General features: G+C 41.6%; 1 protein-coding gene and 1 pseudogene across 16 annotated transcripts in view; one reads left to right on the top strand and one right to left on the bottom strand.

The window, feature by feature from the left end:
- MAGI1 (membrane associated guanylate kinase, WW and PDZ domain containing 1) overlaps positions 1-18,638 on the bottom strand; it is a 649,715-nt gene that overhangs the window by 183,031 nt on the left and 448,046 nt on the right. The window lies entirely within an intron of this gene.
- On the top strand, positions 17,523-18,629 carry LOC108638613 (annotated as a pseudogene). Its single transcript, XR_001919971.1, has one exon. The product of XR_001919971.1 is annotated as a TIP41-like protein pseudogene (transcript).

The raw sequence follows: 18,638 nt of genomic DNA, 5'->3' as shown, positions 1-18,638 counted from the left end.
CACTTCTCCATGAAGAAGGCTGGAGGACAGCCTGCCAAGGTAATAGGGTTTGAGTGTGACTGTGTCTGTGTAAGAGTGAGAGAGAGAGAGTGTGTGTGTGTGTGTGTCCTCAGTCTCCATTTCCCAGCATCACCATCTAATTACCATATAATACCAAGGTTTATGAGTTTCCAGTGGTGGGGAGAAAAGAAAGAAAAACAAAGGGAAACAAAAAAGCCACTTAACAGGACCCTAAAAAAATTGTGATTTAGAGAAAGAGATATTTGAACCCACATCCAAAAGCAGCTCATCTAACATGGAGGCAGGAGAGTGACTTAGCCTTTGAAGCAGCCAGCAAAATTCCTCCCCACTCTCAGATTCTGACCTTCTTGACTTCTTATTTCATTTGCACTCATGGTAAACCTTCTTAGGAGCCCTCGCAATGCTGCTGGTATATGCCACTGAGAATAAGAAAATGAGGACTTGGTGGTGATGTCACCACCTTTTTGTCAATCTCCACTCATATATATGAAAATGGGCTTCTTCTGAGCCAACCAAGCCTTTCTTGGGCCTGATCCTCTGAATTACTTATTTCAGGAAGGGTCTGTGAGAACTGAAATTTGCATTTGTCTGGAAGGGATAGTTTGGCAAATCCAACTTAATTCTATAGTCACTCCTGAACCTTCGCAGTATCTCAAGGAGAGGCTCGTGCTCCCCCTTGGTAAGGTTTATGAGATGCATTGTGTGTACTAACCTAATTTATGTTTCCTATTCACAGATGGTAAATGTAAAGTTTCTCAAGGGGAAGAAATTACATCCCATACAACTCGGGGTTTGTGTTCATCTGTCCATGACTATAATACATCTCAGGTAGGTTTAGTCCCTACCCCAAAACAGAAATAGCTGGTCTTGACACTCAGTTGAAAAAGAAAAGATGACACTGTATATTTCAGCCAATTGTATTATCAATATTCTATCTCAAACAATAATATTGGTTGTGTTTTTTTTAACCCCTCAAAATGGATGCAAAAATTAGGTCTGATTTAATTTCTCTTAGCTCTGCATGGTATAACAATATTAAGTCATATGTTTGGAGTTTGAGTAGCTGGAGGCAGTTGCTACATCAAACTCAAATGGCCACCCAGAACTTATTTTCACTGTGGTAGGTATGTGTCTTCTCATACATTTTGGTGGTTGCTATTTATTTTTTTAAGAGGAAACATCACGGCGTTAACATCAAACAGATGTAACTGAGTTCGGCTTTGAATTTTTTTTCTTAAAATACAATAACCTTTTGTTTTTATTTATTGAACACATATTTTTTGAGCACTTAGTATGTGTTGCATTGTTCTCAGCATTGGAGATACAACAGTGGACAGACAAAAAAACCTGCCTTCATGCAATTATATTACTGTAGCTGACTAGACTCCTTATATCAACACTGTAAATGTATGCAGAACTGACCCACAATTATTAACCTTAATCATGGGATAATAATATAACAGGAAATTCTAATTACTGAGTAAGCCTAGAAAACTTTTCCTTGGTTTTATGATATGTTATGGTTTAATTCTATTGACTTTCTTTTTTACTGGTTTTCATGAATAAGGCTACAAATTGACAATGATGATCACTGTTTAGACCTTTACCTTGCAGCCTACCTGTCCTGAACGGATACCCCCAATGGCTCTGTGACCTTGAGGAAGGTACTCAATTCTGCTAATTCACAATTTCCCCATTTGTATTTTTTAATGGGAATAATAAGAATATGTCCCTTGAGATAATGTTGAGAATTAAAATGAGATGACATAAGCAAGTCGTCTGGCCTAAATCAACATATCTCAACCTTTTTTCTCCGTCACTGACCCTATCAGTAAGTTTTTTAAGATTTCTTTTCCCCTAATCAACACCCGCCCCCTTCAATGAAATTTTAATACCACAGATATCTCGTATGGCTGTTTCAGTATTGTGTACTTATACACAAGAAGAATATTTTTTTTTTCACTTCCCAAAAACCCAGTGTTTTTTCCCTTACAGGTGATATTGCTCCCCAATGAGAAAAGTTGGCTTAGAGCTTGGCACAGTGCTTGCTGAGTCTGAACCAATATAAGAGTCATAGTAAAAATAAATAGAAGGCCCTGTGTCACCAGACTGCAGAAGAGCATAAAGTCTGATAAAAAGCAAAAACCCATCAGCTCTGTTGTCCAGGGAACCAAAGCCCAGATCCAGTATCGCAGCCAGCAGCATCTGGAAGCTAGAGTTGAGCCGGAATCAGAAGACCTTCTTGCTGATGAGAAAAAGGCAAGATGCAAAGCAGCACGGCAGCTAGACAAGGCGTGATGACAGCTCTCGATCAGCCAGCGCAGGCTGCCCATCACTGGCACATGCAGAGAGGAACCGAGACAGCACCGAAGTGCTCCCAGTTACAGATGTGGCCACGGAGTTTTTGCTGGCCTGAAAACTCCACTTTTCTCTCCATCCAAGTCTCACTCCTCCATCAAGTCCACCCAAAGCACCAGTTCCTTAGGATGTCTTTTTCAGTACAAAGTCTTTGCCGGGTTTCCGTCATCACACAAATCTAAGCTGAAGGACAATTTACAGAATAACTTATTACAGTTTATTTCAAAAAACGTTGAGGCGTGAAAGACTAGGATTGGTTGAGGAGGAGCTCCCCCCAATTGGAGAGTACAAGACGTCTAAATATAATATGGTACCCTAGACTGGACCCTGAAACAGAAAAAGATTTTAGTAGGGAAAAAAACAGTGAAATCCAAAGAGTCCTTAGTTAACAGTATTGTGTCAATGTTAATTTCTCAGTTTCGATCATCATACATGGTTACGTAAGAGGTTAACATTAGGGGAAGCTGGTTATGGCAAAACTTCCTACTATTTCTGCAACTTTTCTCCATATTTAAATGATTTTGAAATAGTAAATTTAAGAAAGATGATGATTTGTTCATTCATTCTTGCAACAAGTGTGCCCAGAGGCTGGTAATCAGCAATGAACCAAGCAAAACAAAAATTCCTAATGCCATGGATATTATTCTATATTTTAGGGATTTCACCCTTTCTGAGTATAGCTATGGGGCAACACCTATGGGCCCAATCTTGTCTGTTAACTGCTGTGCCATCCATGTGCTCATGCCACGCCCCCGTGCTGGGAGTGTAAGTTGCATACAGGCATATGGCTATATTCCTCTGCTTTTCTCCAGGGGAGTGGACAGGAGATGAGAGCTCTTAAGTCCACTGCATGGCAAGTAACATATGCCTAGAACAGTGCATAATACAGGCTAGATCTTGGATAGGTAATACGAGATGCCATTTTTAAAAACACGAAAGCTTTTGACACAGAGCCTGTTCACAAAGTAACTGTTCAGGGACTTCCCTGGTGGTCCTATGGTTAGGACCCCATGCTTCCACTGCAGGGGGGCATGGATTCAACCCTTGGTCAGGGAACCAAGATCCCACATGCAGCGAGGCCCCAAAAAACACACACATACAACAAAGTAGGTATTCAATTACCATATTCCTTGGCTTGAACTTAAGAATGATCATCTGTTTGTCTCCTCAGACTTAAATGTTACAATTTTATGACATGTAATACTTAATTTCTTGACAAGTAGGAGTGTATGTATGTGTGTTAGAGAAATAGTGCGAGAGAATGATAAGGAATTTATTTTAGAGGCAGTGGGAAACAGAAACGGAGATCTGAACTGATACATCCAAATAGACTCTGACACTTCAAGAAACAAATTAAGTTGGGATTTAAAAGATTTCCCTAGATGGGACTTCCCTAGTAGCTCAGATGGTAAAGTGTCTTCCTGCAATGCAGGAGACCCGGGATCTTTGATCCCTGGGTCTGAATACCCCCTGGAGAAGGAAATGGCACCCCACTCCTATACTGTTGCCTGGAAAATCCCATGGATGGAGGAGCGTGGTACGCTACAGTCCGTGGGGTCGCAAAGAGTCGGACGTGACTGAGTGACTTCACTTTCTTTCTTTCTTTAAAAGATTTCAACAACATGCTTTAAAAGACAAGGATGATAATCAACAGAGAAATGCCAAGAAATCCCTGTCATACTTACCAGATTTTAGCTACTTACACATAAATTAGAACAAAAAAATCCCAAACCTGTCAGATGGTTCTTAAAATGCAGTGTGCTTTTGTGGATAAATGTGGAATTACATTTTTGTTGGTAAAGACCTTCCTGTTCATCCCTGTACCCTAACCATCTGACACACTTCCTTAGTACATGTAATGATGTGTGTAAGTTCAGGGTCAGGCCCATCATGTAGTCCATACACCTGGTCCTTTTTCCAGGATTCACTCTATTAGCAAATGTCACCTCCATCCACCCCATTCTAGAAGCCAGAACCTCACCAATCAGCCTGGATAACCCAGGCAGGTACATAAGAGAGACTTAAAAAACATTTTTTTTTTAAGTAAATCTGATCATGTCATTTACCAACTTAAGTCTCCAAAGAAGAAAATCTTCAATTTGACCTAAAAGGGCATGCTTGGTCTTGTCTCTGCCAACCTCTCCAGCATTCTCTCTCAGCACATGATTTCTGTCTCTTTCTGTGCTGTCTTCACTAGCAATCATTCACTGTTTCAAAACATACCAAGCTGGGACCAGCCGGTAAAGGCTTTCCACCAAATCACCCTCATTCTACCTACTCAACTTTTGTGTCTCACTTACATAGCACTTTCTCATAAAAGATCTGCAACAACTCCCCACGTTCAGTGAGTTGGTGACCTCAAAGATAACCTTTAATGATGTCCATTTCTTGGTATTCAGACTATTACATACTCTCCACTCACAGGTACCAGGGTTGGTCTATGTGACAAATAGTTAGGAAAAGTGATCGTCTTTCACTCCCACACCACTTCCATCTTGGTCATTTGTACACACTCTCTGTCTCCTATTGGACTGTTTAGGGAAGGCAGCTGTCATCAGGTAAGCATTTGAGAACTGAAGCCTTCTGCCGAGGGATACATAATGATCTTCAAAGTACATTCTTTAGCCCCAGTCGAACTTTCAGATCATGGTAGCCCCAGGCATCTGACTTTATCCTTTTCAGAATATATGAAGTAAATCCACCCAGCTACACCACTTCCAGATTTTTGACACTCAGAATTGAGACCCTGAGATTAAATATTTGTTGTTTTACATTGCTAAGTTTTAGGGTAATTTGACGGGGGGAGGGGAGTGTAACTTACACAGCAATAGATAATCAACATATTTAGTTAGATATCCAGGTCATACCCTCTCACAGAATCTTAGTGCTTCCTCTCCTTTCTTGTGCATATAGTATTTGGTAATTACATATTTATGGAAGTAAATGCATCAGTGTTGGTCTCTTCATCAGTTTTGTCTCTCCATCTCACCATGGTGTTTCTAGAATTTTGCACAAGGCACAAAGTACACCATCAAAAACATTCAGTTCAGTTCAGTCGCTCAGTCATGTCTGACTCTTTGCAACCCCATGAATCGCAGCACGCCAGGCCTCCCTGTCAATCACCAACTCCAGGACTTTACTCAAACTCATGTCCATCGAGTCAGTGATGCCATCCAGCCATCTCATCCTCTGTCGTCCCCTTCTCCTCCTGCCCCCAATCCCTCCCAGCATCAGGGTCTTTTCCAATGAGTCAGCTCTTTGCATGAGGTGGCCAAAGTATTGGAGTTTCAGCTTTAGCATCAGTCCTTCCAATGAACACCCAGGACTGATCTTCAGAATGGACTGGTTAGATCTCCTTGCAGTCCAAGGGACTCTCCAGAGTCTTCTCCAACACCACAGTTCAAAAGCATCAATTCTTCGGTGCTCAGTTTTCTTCACAGTCCAACTCTCACATCCATGCATGACCACAGGAAAAACCATAGCCTTGACCAGACGGACCTTTGTTGGCAAAGTAATGTCTCTGCTTTTCAATATGCTATCTAGGTTGGTCATAACTTTCTTCCAAGGAGTAAGCATCTTTTAATTTCATGGCTGCAGTCACTATCTGCAGTGATTTTGGAGTCCAAAAAAATAAAATCTGCCAGTGTTTCCACTGTTTCCCCATCTATTTCCCATGAAGTGATGGGACCAGATGCCATGATCTTCGTCTTCTGAATGTTGAGCTTTAAGCCAACTTTTTCGCTCTCCTCTTTCACTTTCAACAAGAGGCTTTTTAGTTCCTCTTCACTTTCTGACACTAGGATTCTATTTTCAAAGTCATATACCGGGAAGATTTTCCTTCAGTAACGTAATCACCTTGTTAAACTTGCTTTTGGTAGGGAGTCACTATACATAACATGAGCCCTAGATGTAGTCAGTAATTAATATGAGAGATCCATGTAAACAAGTACCCAAACACAGCCTCATCCACCATTACTGTCACTCTGCAGCCTACCTTCAACAGGGAACACTGGCTGTCAAACCCAATAGGCTAATCATAACAATAAAATAGCATCTGATCCCGATTTGGTCAGATTGCACTTTCCCTCCTGTCACTGTCATGGAGATCTATGGAAGTCCGGGTCACTAATAGACTTTCTCACCCCTGAAGGATAATTATCAGAGTACTGCATGTTAAGCACAATGTCTTCCTAAGAACTAGACGTAAATGCTCTCAATACCCAACCAGGGGACTAAGTGCCCTAACTTGTTTCTATTTTTAATTGGTTGATTTTCATTCAACCAAAGATGAAAACCACGTTGTTGGTCTCCCCTCTGTAACATTAAAACTGCTGGTCATAAATGGAATCATCTTTGAAGTAAAATACAGCCAGCAGTACGCCCAAAGAGATGTGACAGGCCATCAATACCCAGTGTTAACTCAAAGCTGATGATATATTTTATTCTCTCCCTGCACAATGCACCTTCAGCTACTTCCCCACTTAAGGTCTTATGGGTAGACAAGGGGAACAAAAGGCCCATGATTCACTTCCAAGAAACACAGGGCTTTAGCCATCACTTCCAGTGTGTTGAATGTGGAAGCTAGAGTTGTGCAGCCTTTCTTGAATACATACTTTCAACAGCGGCGCTTGCTTAAAACAAAAAAAATCTGGATTTTTGATCCCATCTCGATACATTCAGTCAGAATTTGCAGAGAAAGAGCCTTGGAATCAGCCTTTTTAACAAGTAACTGAAGAACTGGACTCTACTGCCAGGCCTAAAAGCACATAAAAGGCATAAAAGTTGATCCATTGGAATAAATTTTTGCTTCAGTACAGATGCAGTCCACTTTTTGAAAATGTTACAGGCAAAGCATCCTCTACAAGTAAGTCTTACTACAACAACACAACCAGTACGATAGATGTATAAAGATAGAGAAAAAAAGTTATTTGATCTATGAGATGTAGCAAAAGCAGCTGTTAGAGGGAAGTTCATAGTGATACAAGCCTTCCTCAAAAAGCAAGAAAAATCTCAGATAAACAACCTAACCCACCACGTAAAAGAGTGAGAAAAAGAAGAACAAACAAAACCTAAAGTCAGTAGAAGGGAGGCAACAATAAAGATTGGATGGGGTGGTGGTTTAGTTGCTAAGTTGGGTTTGACTCTTGTGACCCTATGGACTGTAGCCTGCCAGGTTCCTCTGTCCATGGGATTTCCCAGGCAATAATACTGGAGAGGTTTGCCATTTCCTTCTTGAGAAGATCTTCCCAACCCAAGGATAGGACCCACATCCCCTACACTGCAAACAAATTCTTTACCACTGAGCCACCAGGAAAGTCCCAATAGAGATTGGAGAGGAAATAAAAACAACTTGTTTGAGGCACTTCGGTGTCAAACCTGGTGCTCTCCTTATTTCTGTGAAGTGAAGTCGCTCAGTCGTGTCCGACTCTTTGCAACCCCATGGACTGTGGCCTTCCAGGCTCCTCTGTCCATGGGATTTTCCAGGCAATATACTGGAGTGGATTGCCATTTCGTTCTGCAGGGGATCTTCCCAACCCAGGGATTGAACCCGGGTCTCTCGCACTGTAGACAGACACTTTACCATCTGAGCCACCCAGGAAGTCCAACTTTGATCTTATTTCTGTAACAGGCTTTATACCTTAGGGTTTTACCAAGACTTTGTACCTCTATGTAGAAAAATATTTCACAGATCTTCAAACATGACTAAGAAAACTCAGAACATGTAACATTGATTTTTTTTTTATTAGTAACACTTCCCTATTTGGCATAGGTTTGAGTTATAAAGAAAATCTCATTTTATCAAAGTATTTTGAGAGCTATTTTACCCTCTCCATATGTGTATTCAGTCCTTTATCCTCAGTACCAGGGCCCCATTTACAGTATCTATGGTTGGGGCAAAGGAAAAGTAAGGATTCTACCCAGATTAAAGTGGAGGATATTAGCAATGGATAAACTAATAATTCAAAAAGTTCTATTTTACCTGTTTGTCACAAAGGAAAAAACCACCACACAGGAAAATCTAAACTCAAGAAGCAATATCCTAGTATCTGCTTAGCTGGAAGTCAAAGAACCCTGAGATGTTTGGGAAAGAGCTCTGAGTCAGGGGCCCATGTGTGCGTGCATGCTAAGTCACTTCAGCCGTGTCTGACTCTTTGCAACCCTATGGACTGTAGCCTGCCAACTCCTCTGCCCATGCAATTCTCTAGGCATGAATACTGGACTGGATTGCCATGCCCTTCTCCAGGGGATCTTCCTGACCTAGGGATTCAACCTGTATCTCCTGCATTGGCAGAGAGACAACTAGAGCCACAGGAAGCCCAAGAGTCCATGGCCCTCCTGAAATCACAGTCAGACTCTGATATTATGCTCTCATGAGCACTATTTGTTGGAGAGGATTGATGGATTTCATCCTACTATTATAAAAACTTCTGACTCTCCCCCACCCACGCAGATGAAGAATTAAGTTCTGTTTTCTTCTAGAAAAGATCCAGAATCTTAGGATAATCAAACAGACAGAGACTTTGTAGACCTAATTTATGGCCACTCTTATTTGACACATGAAAAAGTGAGACACAAGAATGTGATGACTACTTTCACTCAAAGAAGATAAAATACGAGTTTTTCACTTTTTAAAAGAAGCCATTGCTTTATAAAACTTTATTAATACATTTAGACAGACTTGGCCAAACCACAGCTGGGCAGATATACCCACCTCAACTATAATAAGCAATTAACAAGTATTTAACATGTTTTCTAGAAAATAAAAAAATAAGACATACCGTGCTTCACCAAGTGTAAGATAACAATCATAATTTATGAAGCAATAAGGCAGGAAATAAACTGCTAATTAAATAGCAAGATGGTTGAATGCATGTGCATTTCTAAAAAATCCGCGTCTTAGACTTGATGAAATGCAATATTGCAAAAAAGTAATGCCTTGATTTAGATGACTCCTGGAAGAACAGAATGTAGTAAACTTCCTTTTGTAAAAATTAAACTGTAAACGAAAGCCTGTGAAACATTAGAAGTCCTCTTTGCAACATCTTTGAGACTAGCACATACTGAGTTAATCACAAGAGAAGAAATCATACAAAATTATTCATACATACGTCAAGTATCTTATTTTAACACACAGGGTGTTCATTCCTTCATCCATCTTTTAAAGTAGATTGAGAACTATTTTGGGACATATGTTACCAGTTTAGGATTCTATAGGCTCTTTCTTGATATAAACACTTCTAATTTAGAGTCCATGATTTCCAATTTGGGTTCAGTTGAAATGGAGTGATAATGTAAAGACACTTGCAAAGCAACGTGAATGATTTAGATTTTCTTTTAATGACTTCTCTTTACATTTTGCAGTTATTCCAACAGCTAATTTAACAACCTGCCCACAATCAACACCCAGTAACCAGGTGTGCAAGTGAGACAGCTAGGAAATAGATCATCCAGCCCCAGCCAAGCCTTTGGAGGGTTCAGCCACTGAGGCTGATATCCACTGAGATGAAGTTGGCCCAGGACAACCGAGCCAAGCCACTGCCAGGTTCCCCTTGTAGAGGAACTATATGAAGCCATGCATTGTTTTAAGTCACAAAGTCTGTGGATAGTTTGTCACATAAAAGTGGTAACACATACAGCAGCCTTCTAAACAACGTAGACAGTTAGCAGGCTCAGGGCACCTTTCAGAATGAAGAGTGAATTGATTAAGTGAAGCTTCCTTAAGTTCTCTGAATTTCTATATCACTGAAGGTGAAAGGGGCTCAACTGTGTCCGACTCTGTGACCCCATGGACTATACAGTATATGGAATTCTCCAGGCCAGAATACTGGAGTGAGTAGCCTTTCCCTTTTCCAGGGGATCTTCCCGACCCAGGGATTGAACCCAGGTCTCCCTCATTGCAGGTGGATTGTTTACCAGATGAGCCACAAGGGAAGCACTTCTGTGCTACTAGGGGCTACCAAATACTCCTTTTATGTGAGACTCTAGTCTCCGTTCCAGGCGTCCCTGGTGGCTCAGGGGTAAAGAATCCGCCTTCCAATGCAGGAGATGTGGGTTCGATCCCTGGGTCAGGAAGATCCCCTGGAGGAAGGAATGGCAACCCACTCCAGTATGTTTGTCTGGAGAATCCCATGAACAGAGGAGCCTGGTGGGCTATAGTCCATAGGATCACAAAGAGTAGGATATGACTGAAGTGACTTACCACATGGCAGTCTTCTTTCCTAATTCCCCAGAATGGTACTGAATCAAAGGTAAGTAATAAATTAAGAGATGGTAGCAATACGTGAACCACGAACTTCCAGATGTTCAAGCTAGTTTTAGAAAAGGCAGAGGAACCAGAGATCAAATTGCCAACATCCGCTGGATCATGGAAAAAGCAAGAGAGTTCCAGAAAAACATCTATTTCTGACTATGCCAAAACATCTTTACTGACTATGCCAAAGCCTTTGACTGTGTGGATCACAATAAACAGTGGAAAATTCTGAAGAGATAGGAATACCAGACCACCTGACCTGCCTCTTAAGAAACCTATATGCAGGTCAGGAAGCAACAGTTAGTACTGGACATGGAACAACAGACTGGTTTCAAACAGGAAAAGATGTACGTCAAGGCTGTATATAGTCACCCTGCTTATTCAACTTATATGCAGAGTACATCATGAGAAACACTGGGCTAGAAGAAGCACAAGCTGGAATCAAGATTGCCGGGAGAAATATCAATAACCTCAGATATGCAGAAGATACCACCCTTATGGCAGAAAGTGAAAAACTAAAAAGCCTCTTGATGAAAGTGAAAGAGGAGAGTGAAAAAGTTGGCTTAAAGCTCAACATTCAGAAAACAAAGATCATGGCATCTGGTCCCATCACTTCATGGCAAATAGACGGGGAAACAGTGGAAACAGTTTTTGGGGGGCTCCAAAATCACTGCAGATGGTGATTGCAGCCATGAAATTAAAAGATGCTTACTCCTTGGAAGGAAAGTTATGACCAACCTAGATAGCATATTCAAAAGCAGAGACATTACTTTGCCAACAAAGGTCTGTCTAGTCAAGGCTATGGTTTTTCCTGTGGTCATGTATGGATGTGAGAGTTGGACTGTGAAGAAAGCTGAGCGCCGAAGAATTGATGCTTTTGAACTGTGGTGTTAGAGAAGACTCTTGAGAGTCCCTTGGACTGCAAGGAGATCTAACCAGTCCATTCTTAAGGAGAGCAGCCCTGGGATTTCTTTGGAAGGAATGATGTTAAAGCTGAAACTCCAGTACTTTGGCCACCTCATGCGAAGAGCTGACTCACTGGAAAAGACCCTGATTCTGGGAGTGATTGGGGGTAGGAGGAGAAGGGGACGACAGAGGATGAGATGGCTGGATGGCATCATGGACTCGATGGACATGAGTGTGGGTGAACCCCGGGAGCTGGTGACGAACAGGGAGGCCTGGCATGCTGCAATTCACGGGGTCGCAAAGAGTCGGACACGACTGAGTGACTAAACTCAACTGAACAATGGTACCAGTAAGCAAGAGGGTTGGGGTAAAGGTGGCTGAGCCCTGTAACAAATGGAAGTTGGGAAGAAAAGAGGATCTGGAAAATCCAACCCACTCTGTGCTTGCTTGCTGACTTCATGATGTCAAACCAGTGTCCACTGCCTGTTACCCTTCCTTAACACCTCCAAGTGGCTCCTGGCCAAAACCTCAATTCTATCTGCTTTCCTCTCCTGGACTGCACTGTACTTCTAAAGGTCTAAATTGGGGAGTCATCGGTTCTTGGAATAGCCGAGCTTGAAAAAGTAGGTCTCTAAGCCCACATACAAGTCTCTGTCATAAAAAAACAAAATCTGGGGCAGAAAAAACCCAGGAGTAAGTGATCTAGAAAATACCTACATTTTAGTAGAGCCAATCCAGTCCCTCTTTATACGCAAAGAAAATCAATTAGCAGAAACTACTGGTGTTTTATTCAAGTCCTCATGGTCAAGCCTTAGCTAAATAAATCTGTTTTATGAACTACAAAAGAGGCTAACAGAGAAGCATGTATTAGATGAAGCTGGCTTTTAAGACCTCAAAATTCAGAGGGCAAGAGTAGACTCCGACTGGCAAAAATAGAAATAGATACCATGGTTCTCATGTGTCCTGAACATACTTTCTTATAATTATCTTATAAATTTTACAGATAAGGAAACATTTCAAGTCATGGGGATTAAGACTTTACAAATCACATGGTGAGCACCCACTTCCCTTGTTCTACACTAAGATGGGGAAGCTAATGCACAGATGTGTCTCTCCTGGCCCTTTCTTCCATTAGCACTGGTCAGAGCAGGGGCATTCCAGCCGCTTACTCTCTTGGATGGTGGTGGGTTCCCTCTGACTATGCCCAACTTCATCATACAAGAAGGGTAGAGAGGCTGCAGAAAGAGCTGAACTCCAGCTCAAAAGTAAGAGCCTAATTTTGGTAAAAACATAGATAATTCATCCTATAGTTCCTTTGCCTCCAGGACTGAAATCAGTTTGACAGTACAGAAAATAGAATCAAGAACAGAACTCACAACATCATCTTACTTCTTGTAAGCTCTGTGATCCTGGGTGAGTCAGATCGGACCAACATCACTGAGTTTCATAAAGATTACATAAGAATGTCTACAAAATAACTGCCAACAGCAAACACCCATTACATACACGATGCTGATCTCTAATTTAATCAGTGCTTATGAGCACAAGTTTTGTAATCTTTCCGACCTGGATTCAAACCCAGATGCAGCCACTGATGGCTCGGTAGGTGAGGTACTCCACTCTCCTAAACTCAATGTTCTCGTCAGTAAAATGGGATTGACATTCATGTGAATTCACTGGGTTGTTATCAGGAGTTGTTATAAATTCAGTACAAATACTGCCAACAACTAATGGTTACCGAATGCAAACTTACATCAAACCAAGCCTTAATGTGTGTATAGTCATATTACGATGATCGTAAGCCTTCTTATGGTGATCCATAAGCCTTCTTCATCCTTACCTTCTCACTAAGGTAGGTACTAGAGTGTGGCACTGGGAAAATACATCACAGATGCAGCTTCCAGCAAAAGGACATTTGATAAGGAAGCACTCCAGCATGGAGAGGCTGGACCCCAGGGAAACAAGACACAGGTCCCCTCAGGCCAAACGGACCAGCTGAGCTCTTGGATTCACTGTTCTCCATTCCTTCTCTCCTACTAAAGGGGCCAGAAAAACTGATCAGAATGGAGTGCAGGGCTGGCAGGTGACCTCATGGATCCTGGACCAGTGGCCCTGCCTTAGATAAGGCTACAAAAATAGACAACAAATCTTTTAAGGAAAAAAATAAAAAATAAAACCGTCAGAACAGATCTATTTTAAAGATGCTTTCCTTCCTTTTACAATCACAATGTGCTTCACAAATGCCCTGATTTTGATATTTCCACTGCCATGTTCTGCCCCTGCTTTTGGCCTCCTTCCACATCTAATTCTGATTTTTCTTTTTCACTGAATAGATCTAGCCAAGGCAAAGAGATGATTAGATGGCGTAAGAATGAATGAGATTTTTTTTTAAAAAATCCCTTATAAATAACTCCCTGCAGAAATCTTGAAATAACTGTGGACATCTAATTTACAATACTAACAACAAGTACACCAGAAAAAAAAAAAAAAAAATAGCGGGCCATGTAGTAGCTATTCCTGAATACCCCAGGAAATTAAAAATAGGCACAGCCTCATCTCATGTTCAATAGCAAACTCAAGATTTATTTGCTTAACATTTTGATGGTCTAACAGTATTCTAACTTGTAGCCAGGGTCTTTAGCAGAGAGACTTTTTCAAAACTGCTCTTAAATGGCATCACTAATGTTTGAACGTCATTAAATGTCTATGAGAGAATAAGTTTACTGGTCTCTCACTGCCAACGAACCCATCCATGGCAGAAATAAAGTGTGTTTCCAAAGGCTTCAGACCAAGTTGGACAGCAACTTAAAAATTGAGATGAGCCAGCAGGCTGCATATTCAGACTACAGGTACCCCAGAGAAGACAAACACAGTAAACCTTCAGTTGAGACCAGCTGATCTGCCAAGATACTATGGATACTAACAGTAACTTCTGCCCAAACCTAGATGCTCAACGCAAGCCCATATGCACATGTGCACACATAGGGGTATATATACTGGGCTCCCCTCATGGCTCAGACAGTAAGGAATCTGCCAGCAATGCAGGAGGCCCAGGTTTGATCCCTGGGTCAGAAAGATCCCCTGGAGAAGGACATGGCAACCCACTCCAGGATTCTTGCCTGAAGAACTCCATGGACAGAGAAGCCTGGTGGGCTACAGTCCATGGGGTCACAAAGAGTCGGACATGACTAAGTGACTCAAACACACACATACACACACACACACACACACACATGAATGTACAAGCAATTCATGAAACGATTAAACACAGTTCTAGTGATCAAAAGCAAGAGAAAAGAAGTGTACATGATTTAAGACACCTTTTCTCTTTACTTCTCATTATCAAATGCTGTGGCCTGTATCGGATACAGATTAACTCTATTATTCTTATCAACGGCCTATCATATTCCTTGCTGTGAACCCACAGTATGTAGCCAAATCTAGCATGTCTGTACTAATTAGAAAATACACAGGCACAGTAACAGACCACAAGTATTTCATAAGACTGTAGAAGACTGTAAAAGTAGAACTGTAGGAGAAGTTTAAAATAAAAACATGCAGCGGCCATCTGCACTCAGGATTGTTAAGTCAAAGTGTTTTGATTGGTTTACTGCTCCTGCTAAGTCACTTCAGTCATATCCGACTCTGTGCGACCCCACAGACGGCAGCCCACCAGGCTCCCCCGTCCCTGGGATTCTCCAGGCAAGAACACTGGAGTGGGTTGCCATTTCCTTCTCCAATGCATGAAAGTAGAAAGTGAAAGTGAAGTCGCTCAGTTGTGTCCAACCCTCAGCGACCCCATGGACTGCAGCCTTCCAGGCTCCTCCGTCCATGGGATTTTTCAGGCAAGAGTACCGGAGTAGGGTGCCATTGCCTTCTCCGTTTGGTTGGTTTAGTATCTCAGATTCTAACCCTCTTCAGCTAAACAATGTGGTTCAGCTGGGTAAAACTACTCTTATTAAGAAATATTTCTGTAGCAATCTACATACCCCTAAGCAGGCACCAAGTAGCAGCTAAGGAAAAATCCACCATTCAATGGACTCAGAAAGAGCTTTTACCACGTAAGTGGCAGGTATAGGAACTGGAAGAGAAAAAAGGCACAACATTTTAAGTAGGAAAAAAGGATAAAAAGCAAGTCTGGATAACATATGTACACAGGTCACACATCTACAAACTTCATCTATATACTCACAGAAAAAAGGCAGGAAGGAAATCAACATGAAGATATTAACAGTGCCTAAGCAGTAGGATTTGGATGATTTTTGTTTCCCACATTTTTCTTTCCACAATTAACACAAATGATCTATGATAGTTATATGAACTGCAAATGATAGAAAAAGCAGAAGTACACGTCATACTCATTAACCTGGGGACATTTGTTTTCAGAGTTTCTTAAGGCTTTGGCTAACATGACATATTAACATAAAGGTCAGTTTTCCCAAGTCAGTACTACTGAAGTTTTGTTTGCTTTGCAATATAAAGCACATGCTTCTGCTCAAGTGTTTAGGCATTTGGCAAAAAGCAATCCAATGTACAATACAGTTTTAATTAGTAGTACTTCTCTAAAAGCAGGCAAAATGAACAGGGCTCTTCCATGTCAGAAGAGGCCCAGGAAGCTTCTGGTTTTTTGAGGCCTTTTGTACAAACACCCAGAAATTCTTATAAAAAATGTGATTTATCTTTACATAGACTAGCTAACAGCCTCCCTGGTGGCTAAGCGGTAAAGAATCCGCCTGCCAATGCAGGAGACATAGGTTCAATCCCTGGGTTGGGAAGATCTCCTGGTGAAGGGAATGGCAACCCACTTCAGTATTCTTGTCTGGGAAATCCCATGGCAGAGAAGCCTGGTGGGCTTCAGTCCACGGGGTCACAAGAGTTGGCCATGACTTAGCAACTAAACAACAACAGTACTAGTTAAAATCCTGTGAATGTATCTACATGATTCTATGTCACCCTTCATTTGCAGATGATGTCAAAAGTCTAAACTTGGGGCCATTCTTCCTCCCTTAATAACTACTCTGACCCTGTGAAGGATGAAAAGAAATGCTGCCCCCTCCCGAATGATTCTATGGAAGTAGAGCTACTAATACTTAAAAAGAAAATAATGTCCTAAGCATTTGGTGGAGAAAGTAACTTAAAAAAAAATGAACGTTTGGGATTTCCCCAGTGGTCAGTGGTGAAGAATCCGCCTGCCAATGCAGAGGATGTGGTCTGATCCCTGATCAGGGAAGATCCCACATGCTATGGAGCAACTAGGCCCGGGTCCCGTAATTACTGAGCCCATGGTCCAGCACCCACACAACGCAAATGCTGAAGCCCGAGCAACTAAAGCCCATGATCCACAAAGGCTGCGCACAGCAACGAAAACCCAGAGCAGCCAAAAATTAGTTAAGTAATTAAATTTAAAAAAAAATTAATGTCTAAAGTATTTGATGGAAAGCCCTATCACTGTGTCCATTACCATTTCATCAAATTGAAATAAGGAAAAAAAAAGATGAGGGGAACCTGCAGGCACTCCTCATATGCTGCTATCACGTACCCTACAGGCAGGTGATATTTACACTAAACTGAGGCTGAACGTAAGTTAAATAAGCAGGGTGACAATATACAGCCTTGACGTACTCCTTTTCCTATTTGGAACCAGTCTGTTGTTCCATGTCCAGTTTTAACTGTTGCTTCCTGATGTGCATACAGATTTCTCATGAGGCAGGTCAGGTGGTCTCATATTCCCATCTCTTGAAGAATTTTCCACAGTTTATTGTGATCCATACAAACACAAGCTGGAATCAAGATTACTGGCAGAAATATCAATAACCTCAGATATGCAGATGACACCACCCTTATGGCAGAAAGTGAGAGGAACTAAACAGCCTCTTGATGAAAGTGAAAGAGGAGAGTGAAAAAGTTGGCTTAAAGCTCAACATTCAGAAAACGAAGATCATGGCATCTGGTCCCATCATTTCATGGGAAATAGATGGGGAAACAGTGTCAGACTTTATTTTGGGGGGCTCCAAAATCATTGCAGATGGTGACTGCAGCCATGAAATTAAAAGACACTTACTCCGGAGGGACCGGTATCTGCCGCCGCTGCCGCTGCCGCTGCCGCCGGTGCTCCAACCTGTTCCGTGTGGCCCACGCTGGCCTTGCCCTGGCCATGATGATCCACGGCTTCCAGAGCAGCCACCAGGACTTCTCCTTCGGGCCGTGGAAGCTAACGGCGTCCAAGACCCACATCATGAAGTCGGCGGATGTGGAGAAGTTAGCTGATGAATTGCATACGCCAACTCTCCCCGAAATGATGTTTGGAGACAATGTTTTAAGAATCCAGCATGGCTCTGGCTTTGGAATTGAGTTCAATGCTACAGATGCATTAAGATGTATGAACAACTACCAAGGAATGCTTAAAGTAGCCTGTGCTGAAGAGTGGCAGGAAAGCAGGACGGAGGGTGAACACTCTAAAGAGATTATTAAACCATATGATTGGACCTATACAACGGATTATAAGGGAACATTACTTGGAGAATCACTTAAGTTAAAGGTTGTACCTACAACAGATCATATAGATACAGAGAAACTGAAAGCCAGAGAACAGATTAAGTTTTTCGAAGAAGTTCTCCTATTTGAGGATGAACTTCATGATCGTGGAGTTTCAAGCCTGAGTGTGAAAATTAGAGTAATGCCTTCTAGCTTTTTCTTGCTGTTGAGATTTTTCTTGAGAATTGATGGGGTGCTTATTAGAATGAATGACACAAGACTTTACCATGAGGCTGACAAGACCTACATGTTACGAGAATATACATCACGAGAGAGCAAAATTGCTAATTTAATGCATGTTTCACCTTCCCTCTTCAGGGAACCTAATGAAATATCACAGTATTTACCAATAAAGGAGGCAGTTTGTGAGAAGCTAATATTTCCAGAAAGAATCGATCCTAACCCTGCAGGCTCAAAAGAATGTACACCTGTGGAATAGAATGTGTTATGACATATATTCACTGTGGAATCTGACTGGCTATTTGGAGGGGGGTATTTTTATTTTGAGAATTAACTGCCTTGTCTATGTGCAGATTTTCTGTAACCTTAAAGGAAAAAATAAAGGATT

The sequence above is a fragment of the Capra hircus genome, chromosome 22 (assembly GCF_001704415.2).
Source record: "Capra hircus breed San Clemente chromosome 22, ASM170441v1, whole genome shotgun sequence".
Classification (NCBI taxonomy): domain Eukaryota; kingdom Metazoa; phylum Chordata; class Mammalia; order Artiodactyla; family Bovidae; genus Capra; species Capra hircus.
Note: the sequence above shows the minus strand (reverse complement) of the source record. Positions and strands in the feature narration are given on the sequence as shown.